The sequence below is a fragment of the Nomia melanderi genome, unplaced genomic scaffold, assembly GCF_051020985.1.
Source record: "Nomia melanderi isolate GNS246 unplaced genomic scaffold, iyNomMela1 scaffold0675, whole genome shotgun sequence".
NCBI lineage: Eukaryota > Metazoa > Arthropoda > Insecta > Hymenoptera > Halictidae > Nomia > Nomia melanderi.
The window spans coordinates 5,001-12,500 of NW_027475789.1; the positions used below are offsets into that span (position 1 = coordinate 5,001).

General features: G+C 49.9%; 1 non-coding gene across 1 annotated transcript; it reads left to right on the forward strand.

Annotated features, from left to right (window-relative positions):
- Window positions 1–5,930: 5,930 nt before the first annotated feature.
- Window positions 5,931–6,085, forward strand: LOC143176620 (5.8S ribosomal RNA). Its single transcript, XR_013001144.1, has one exon. It is a non-coding gene; the product is annotated as a 5.8S ribosomal RNA (ribosomal RNA).
- The last annotated feature ends 1,415 nt before the right edge of the window (window positions 6,086–7,500 follow it).

Here is a 7,500-nt window from a genome sequence, read left to right on the forward strand (position 1 = left end):
TACCGTCGCTGGCATTGTAAACTCCAGATGACCTTGTGATTCCTTCGTCGGGCACTGGTAAAGGGTGGCGATGATTCGTTCTATAATAGAAATACCCGTCGTAGCGTTTCGGCCTAGTCACCCGCCACGAAACACTCTCTCGTCGTGGAATCCCCGCGTCGGAGAGTAAAACGCCGAAGGCTTACTTATGAAACTTACGTCTCTCGACGATGGGACGATCCACGCGAAGAGTTGTTACGTGCACGCGTATGGTGCGATTGCGTCGATTCGCTTTTCTGTACGGGGAGCAATAGAACGTTGAGTTGACTTATCGGGTCTTCGTTGGAATTACCGTCGCTGGCATTGTAAACTCCAGATGACCTTGTGATTCCTTCGTCGGGCACTGGTAAAGGGTGGCGATGATGCGTTCTATAATAGAAATACCCGTCGTAGCGTTTCTTCCGAGTCAACCCGCTCACGAAACACTCTCTCGTCGTGGAATCCCCGCGTCGGAGAGTAAAACGCGAATTCATAGTATGGAAACTTACGTCTCTCGACGATGGGACGATCCACGCGAAGAGTTGTTACGTGCACGCGTATGGTGCGATTGCGTCGATTCGCTTTTCTGTACGGGGAGTAATAGAACGTTGAGTTGACTTATCGGGTCTTCGTTGGAATTACCGTCGCTGGCATTGTAAACTCCAGATGACCTTGTGATTCCTTCGTCGGGCACTGGTAAAGGGTGGCGATGATGCGTTCTATAATAGAAATACCCGTCGTAGCGTTTCTTCCGAGTCAACCCGCTCACGAAACTCTCTCTCGTCGTGGAATCCCCGCGTCGGAGAGTAAAACGCGAATTCATACTATGAAAACTTACGTCTCTCGACGATGGGACGATCCACGCGAAGAGTTGTTTACGGGCACGCGTATGGTGCGATTGCGTCGATTCGCTTTTCTGTACGGGGAGAAATAGAACGTTGAGTTGACTTATCGGGTCTTCGTTGGAATTACCGTCGCTGGCATTGTAAACTCCAGATGACCTTGTGATTCCTTCGTCGGGCACTGGTAAAGGGTGGCGATGATGCGTTCTATAATAGAAATACCCGTCGTAGCGTTTCTTCCGAGTCAACCCGCTCACGAAACTCTCTCTCGTCGTGGAATCCCCGCGTCGGAGAGTAAAACGCGAATTAATACTATGAAAACTTACGTCTCTCGACGATGGGACGATCCACGCGAAGAGTTGTTTACGTGCACGCGTATGGTGCGATTGCGTCGATTCGCTTTTCTGTACGGGGAGAAATAGAACGTTGAGTTGACTTATCGGGTCTTCGTTGGAATTACCGTCGCTGGCATTGTAAACTCCAGATGACCTTGTGATTCCTTCGTCGGGCACTGGTAAAGGGTGGCGATGATGCGTTCTATAATAGAAATACCCGTCGTAGCGTTTCTTCCGAGTCAACCCGCTCACGAAACTCTCTCTCTCGTCGTGGAATCCCCGCGTCGGAGAGTAAAACGCCGAAGGCTTACTATGAAACTTACGTCTCTCGACGATGGGACGATCCACGCGAAGAGTTGTTACGTGCACGCGTATGGTGCGATTGCGTCGATTCGCTTTTCTGTACGGGGAGTAATAGAACGTTGAGTTGACTTATCGGGTCTTCGTTGGAATTACCGTCGCTGGCATTGTAAACTCCAGATGACCTTGTGATTCCTTCGTCGGGCACTGGTAAAGGGTGGCGATGATGCGTTCTATAATAGAAATACCCGTCGTAGCGTTTCTTCCGAGTCAACCCGCTCACGAAACTCTCTCTCGTCGTGGAATCCCCGCGTCGGAGAGTAAAACGCGAATTCATAGTATGGAAACTTACGTCTCTCGACGATGGGACGATCCACGCGAAGAGTTGTTACGTGCACGCGTATGGTGCGATTGCGTCGATTCGCTTTTCTGTACGGGGAGCAATAGAACGTTGAGTTGACTTATCGGGTCTTCGTTGGAATTACCGTCGCTGGCATTGTAAACTCCAGATGACCTTGTGATTCCTTCGTCGGGCACTGGTAAAGGGTGGCGATGATGCGTTCTATAATAGAAATACCCGTCGTAGCGTTTCTTCCGAGTCAACCCGCTCACGAAACTCTCTCTCGTCGTGGAATCCCCGCGTCGGAGAGTAAAACGCGAATTCATAGTATGGAAACTTACGTCTCTCGACGATGGGACGATCCACGCGAAGAGTTGTTACGTGCACGCGTATGGTGCGATTGCGTCGATTCGCTTTTCTGTACGGGGAGCAATAGAACGTTGAGTTGACTTATCGGGTCTTCGTTGGAATTACCGTCGCTGGCATTGTAAACTCCAGATGACCTTGTGATTCCTTCGTCGGGCACTGGTAAAGGGTGGCGATGATGCGTTCTATAATAGAAATACCCGTCGTAGCGTTTCTTCCGAGTCAACCCGCTCACGAAACTCTCTCTCGTCGTGGAATCCCCGCGTCGGAGGGTAAAACGCGATATATAATAGTATATGCCAGTGGTTCGCGCGCGTCGTCTCTGAGATACGCGGTCGACAGAGTTCCGAAAACACGTGATGTGCCACGATTTCCGTGCGTCTTACATCTTTCGACGATGGGACGATCCACGCGAAGAGAACGTTCGTGCTTGCGTGAGGTGCAACAGCGTCGATTCGCTTTTCTGTACGGGGAGAAATAGAACGTTGAGTTGACTTATCGGGTCTTCGTTGGAATTACCGTCGCTGGCATTGTAAACTCCAGATGACCTTGTGATTCCTTCGTCGGGCACTGGTAAAGGGTGGCGATGATTCGTTCTATAATAGTAATACCCGTCGTAGCGTTTCGACCGATGTCACCCGCCACGAAAGTCTCTCTCGACGTGGAAACCCCGCGCCGAAGAGTAAACGCGAAGGCTTACCATACGAAAGAAAACGGTATTATACGCCTGTGGTATGTGCGTCTCGGCTCTGTGATACGCGATCGGCAGAGTTACAAAAAAACGTTGATGGGCCACGATTTCCGTGCGTCTTACATCTTTCGACGATGGGACGATCCACGCGAAGAGTAGTTACGTGCTCGCGCGAGGTGCGATAGCGTCGATTCGCTTTTCTGTACGGGGAGAAATAGAACGATGAGTTGACTTATCGGGTCTTCGTTGGAATTACCGTCGCTGGCATTGTGAACTCCAGATGACCTTGTGATTCCTTCGTCGGGCACTGGTAAAGGGTGGCGATGATTCGTTCTATAATAGAAATACCCGTCGTAGCGATTCGGCCGAGTCACCCGCCACGAAACTCTCTCTCGTCGTGGAATCCCCATGTCGGAGAGTAAAACGCGAAGGCTAACTATATATAAGAAATATATAGTATTATTTATGCCTGTGGTTCTCCGTTTGCCCTACTCTCAGATACGCGACTCGGAGAGTTACGAATAATCGTGATGGACCACGATTTCTGTACGTCTTACATCTTTCGACGATGGGACGATCCACGCGAAGAGATCATTCCTGCTTGCGTGAGGTGCGATAGCGCCGATTCGCTTTTCTGTACGGGGAGAAATAGAACGATGAGTTGACTTATCGGGTCTTCGTTGGAATTACCGTCGCTGGCATTGTAAACTCCAGATGACCTTGTGATTCCTTCGTCGGGCACTGGTAAAGGGTGGCGATGATTCGTTCTATAATAGAAATACCCGTCGTAGCGATTCGGCCGTGTCACCCGCCACGAAAATCTCTCTCGTCGTGGAATCCCCGCGTCGTAGAGTAAACGCGAAGGCTTGCTATAGAAGACTATAGTTTATACGCCTGTGGTTCACCGGTTGCCTGCTCTCCGGGGTACGCGATCGCGCAGGAGTTACGGAAGAACTTGATGGGCCACGATCTCCAAGCGGCTATATCTTTCGACGATGGGACGATTCACGCGAAGAGAACGTTCGTGCATGCGTGAGGTGCGATAGCGTTGATTCGCTTGTCTGTACGGGGAGAAATAGAACGATGAGTTGACTTATCGGGTCTTCGTTGGAATTACCGTCGCTGGCATTGTAAACTCCAGATGACCTTGTGATTCCTTCGTCGGGCACTGGTAAAGGGTGGCGATGATTCGTTCTATAATAGAAATACCCGTCGTAGCGTTTCGACCGATGTCACCCGCCACGAAATTCTCTCTCGTCGTGGAATCCCCGCGTCGGAGAGTAACCGCCGAAGGCTTGCTATAGAAGACTATAGTTTATACGCCTGTGGTTCACCGGTTGCCGGCTCTCCGGGGCACGCGATCGCGCGAAGGTTACGGAGGGACGTGAAGCGCCCGAGCAATGAAACGTCCGCAGGAGGAAACGAGCAACCGCCGAACATTGTTTCGCGACGTTTCCATAATGTATTGTCGTTTCGCTCGCATCCCGCTTCTTTCCCCTAGTTTCCTCGACGCGTAGTTTCGCAGCCTTAGTGGACGAATCATTCTCGATTCGAGGAAAGATATGCAGTGGGGCGTGCAATGAGCCCGCCAGAGACCACGATCTCCAATGCGTCTTTACATCTTTCGACGATGGGATGATCCACGCGAAGAGAACGTTCGTGCTTGCGCGAGGTGCGTTAGCGTCGATTCGCTTTTCTGTACGGGGAGAAATAGAACGATGAGTTGACTTATCGGGTCTTCGTTGGAATTACCGTCGCTGGCATTGTAAACTCCAGATGACCTTGTGATTCCTTCGTCGGGCACTGGTAAAGGGTGGCGATGATTCGTTCTATAATAGAAATACCCGTCGTAGCGATTCGGCCGAGTCACCCGCCACGAAACTGTCTCTCTTTCGTCGTGGAAACCCCGCGTCGGAGAGTAAAACGCGCGAAGGCTGTGACTGTAACATATATATATACAGTATACAATGCCTGTGGTTTTTGCGCGTGTCGGCTCTTCGGTATACGCGATCGGCCAGAGTTACGGAGGGACGGTGAAGCGCACGAGAAATTGAAACGGCCGCACGATTGGAACCGAGCAACCGTCGAACATTGTTTCGCGACGTTTCCATAATGCGTTTTCGTTTCGCTCGCATACCGCTTCTTTTCCCCTAGTCTCTGAGACGCGTTTTCGAGCCGTTCTTCTACTATCGATTCTCGTAGAGAGAAGGGACCGGGTAGTCTGGAAGTGGAACCCGCATCTTGCGTGTACCGTACACGGAATTGAGAGGACCGGCCGTGAAGCTCGTTTTAAAGCCGTGCGTCTGACACCCAACTCTTGCGCGCCAATTTCGCGGCAAGAGATAATATGGGACGAATGACCGGCAAAGAGCCAGCTGTGAAGTCTGTTTTTTTAATCGAATCCGTGGACGTGTGTATGCCGTAGCGTCGCTCGTCGTGTTCGTTCATGGTCGTTCCGAGAGAAAGAACGAAAGCGGTAACGAAGGGACCGGCCGTGAAGCTCGTTTTAAAGCCGCGCGTCTGACACCCAACTCTTGCGCGCCAATTTCGCGGCAAGAGATAACATGGGACGAATGACCGGCAAAGAGCCAGCTGTGAAGTCTTTTTTCATTATTTGCTTTCAATCGATCGATCGGTACGATTCGTGCAACGTTTCGCGCGATGCGACGCGAAAACATGCGCGCAACAATAGATGCGTCTGATCGGAAGAACGCGAGGGTCGACTGCACGCGATGGATTCAGTATCGGGTAGGATACAAAATATATCCCCGTCGTTTCCACGCGTGCGAGTCTTCTGCGTCTTTCGCGGGTTTTTGAATGCACTATACGCCCGGAACGTCGAGAAATATATACATATTACTTGAACGTTTTTCGTCTCGAAAGGCTTCGGTGTCGTCTCCAAGGCGACGCCTGAATCTCCTTCGCGCGCTGGTCGGAGATTCAGGTATCAACTTTTATCTTCTCTTTGAAAGAAGAGAGATATTAGGTCGAACAAATGAGAATAAAATTATATATGTGAAATATAAAATTTATACGATTACCCTGAACGGTGGATCACTTGGCTCGTGGGTCGATGAAGAACGCAGCTAATTGCGCGTCAACGTGTGAACTGCAGGACACATGAACATCGACATTTCGAACGCACATTGCGGTCCACGGATACAATTCCTGGACCACGCCTGGCTGAGGGTCGTTTACGTACCATACACTGCTTGCGTAGCTCTGTCAAATCCCCGCCGTCGTTCACCTCTTCGGATCGAACGTTTTTTTACCGAAGGGCGCAAAGAACGTTTCTGAGTCGGGTTAAGAGAAGGATGCTACGTACGAGCGAACGATGGGTGTCTCGTCGGCGTTTGTCGCGGACACGCGAAAATTCTGTGAATTTCACGGACAGTGTACGTTCTAGTTGTTGCAAAACGATCGGAATCGTTTGTATGGACTCGCGTGAGTGTTCGCGGCGTCGTGCGTCGTTCAATTACGACCGCCCGCGGATACCGCTCCACTGCGATATGGATCTGAGCGACAACTTTTTCGGCTGTTCGTGAGATGAACGGTTTCGTGTGTTTAGAAAAATTTTTTTTCCCGCGCTCCCGACGTCACCTGAAATGATGCGTCAGAGGTGAAAGAAAATATTAAGAAGTCGAGAGAGAGAGAGACTACACACGTTTTATTCATATTTTGTATACCGTGCGTGAGACGGATGTGCACGACACGTCGTATGTCGGTATATTACCGACTGGCCCCAGGGAGATTGTTTTCTTCCTCTCTTACGAATGAGATGTACGTTTCGGAGGATCGTCGTTACCGAAACACACGGCAAAACGAGACTTCTCGCAGCAGAACCTTTATACACAATACACATCGACTCTTTTTACCCCGAGAGAGAGAGAAAAGGTGTATTTCTTTTTTTTATTTTTCGAATTCGACGCACGAACGCTTTGACGACTGGAGAAAAACACGGTGTGTGTTAAAATCGTGCGGGACGAGCATGCGTATTCGTAACGGGTCGAATAGTTCTTATTCCCCGTCGTCGCGTGTCCTCGCTGGACCACCACCGTGCGCTTCCGCCACGTTCAGTTGAATTTCGAAATATATATATATAAAAAGAATCACCATATACTCTCTTTCGGGAGGTGTATTTTTATCGGTTTCTGCTATAGAGAAGAGACGGAGATCGTGTTGTGAGGTGTAACGTTTCTGTATCCCCGTTTCGGAGGATCGTCGTTATCGGCGGAACACACGTCAAAACGAGACTTCTCGCAGAACCTTTATACACAATACACATCGACTCTTTTACCCCGAGAGAGAGAAAAGGTGTTTTTCTTTTTTTTTTATTTTTCGAATTCGACGCACGAACGCTTTGACGACTGGAGAAAAACACGGTGTGTGTTAAAATCGTGCGGGACGAGCATGCGTATTCGTAACGGGTCGAATAGTTCTTATTCCCCGTCGTCGCGTGTCCTCGCTGGACCACCACCGTGCGCTTCCGCCACGTTCAGTTGTATTTCGAAATATATATATATATATAAAAAGAATCACCATATACTCTCTTTCGGGAGGTGTATTTTTATCGGTTTCTGCTATAGAGAAGAGACGGACGATCGTGTG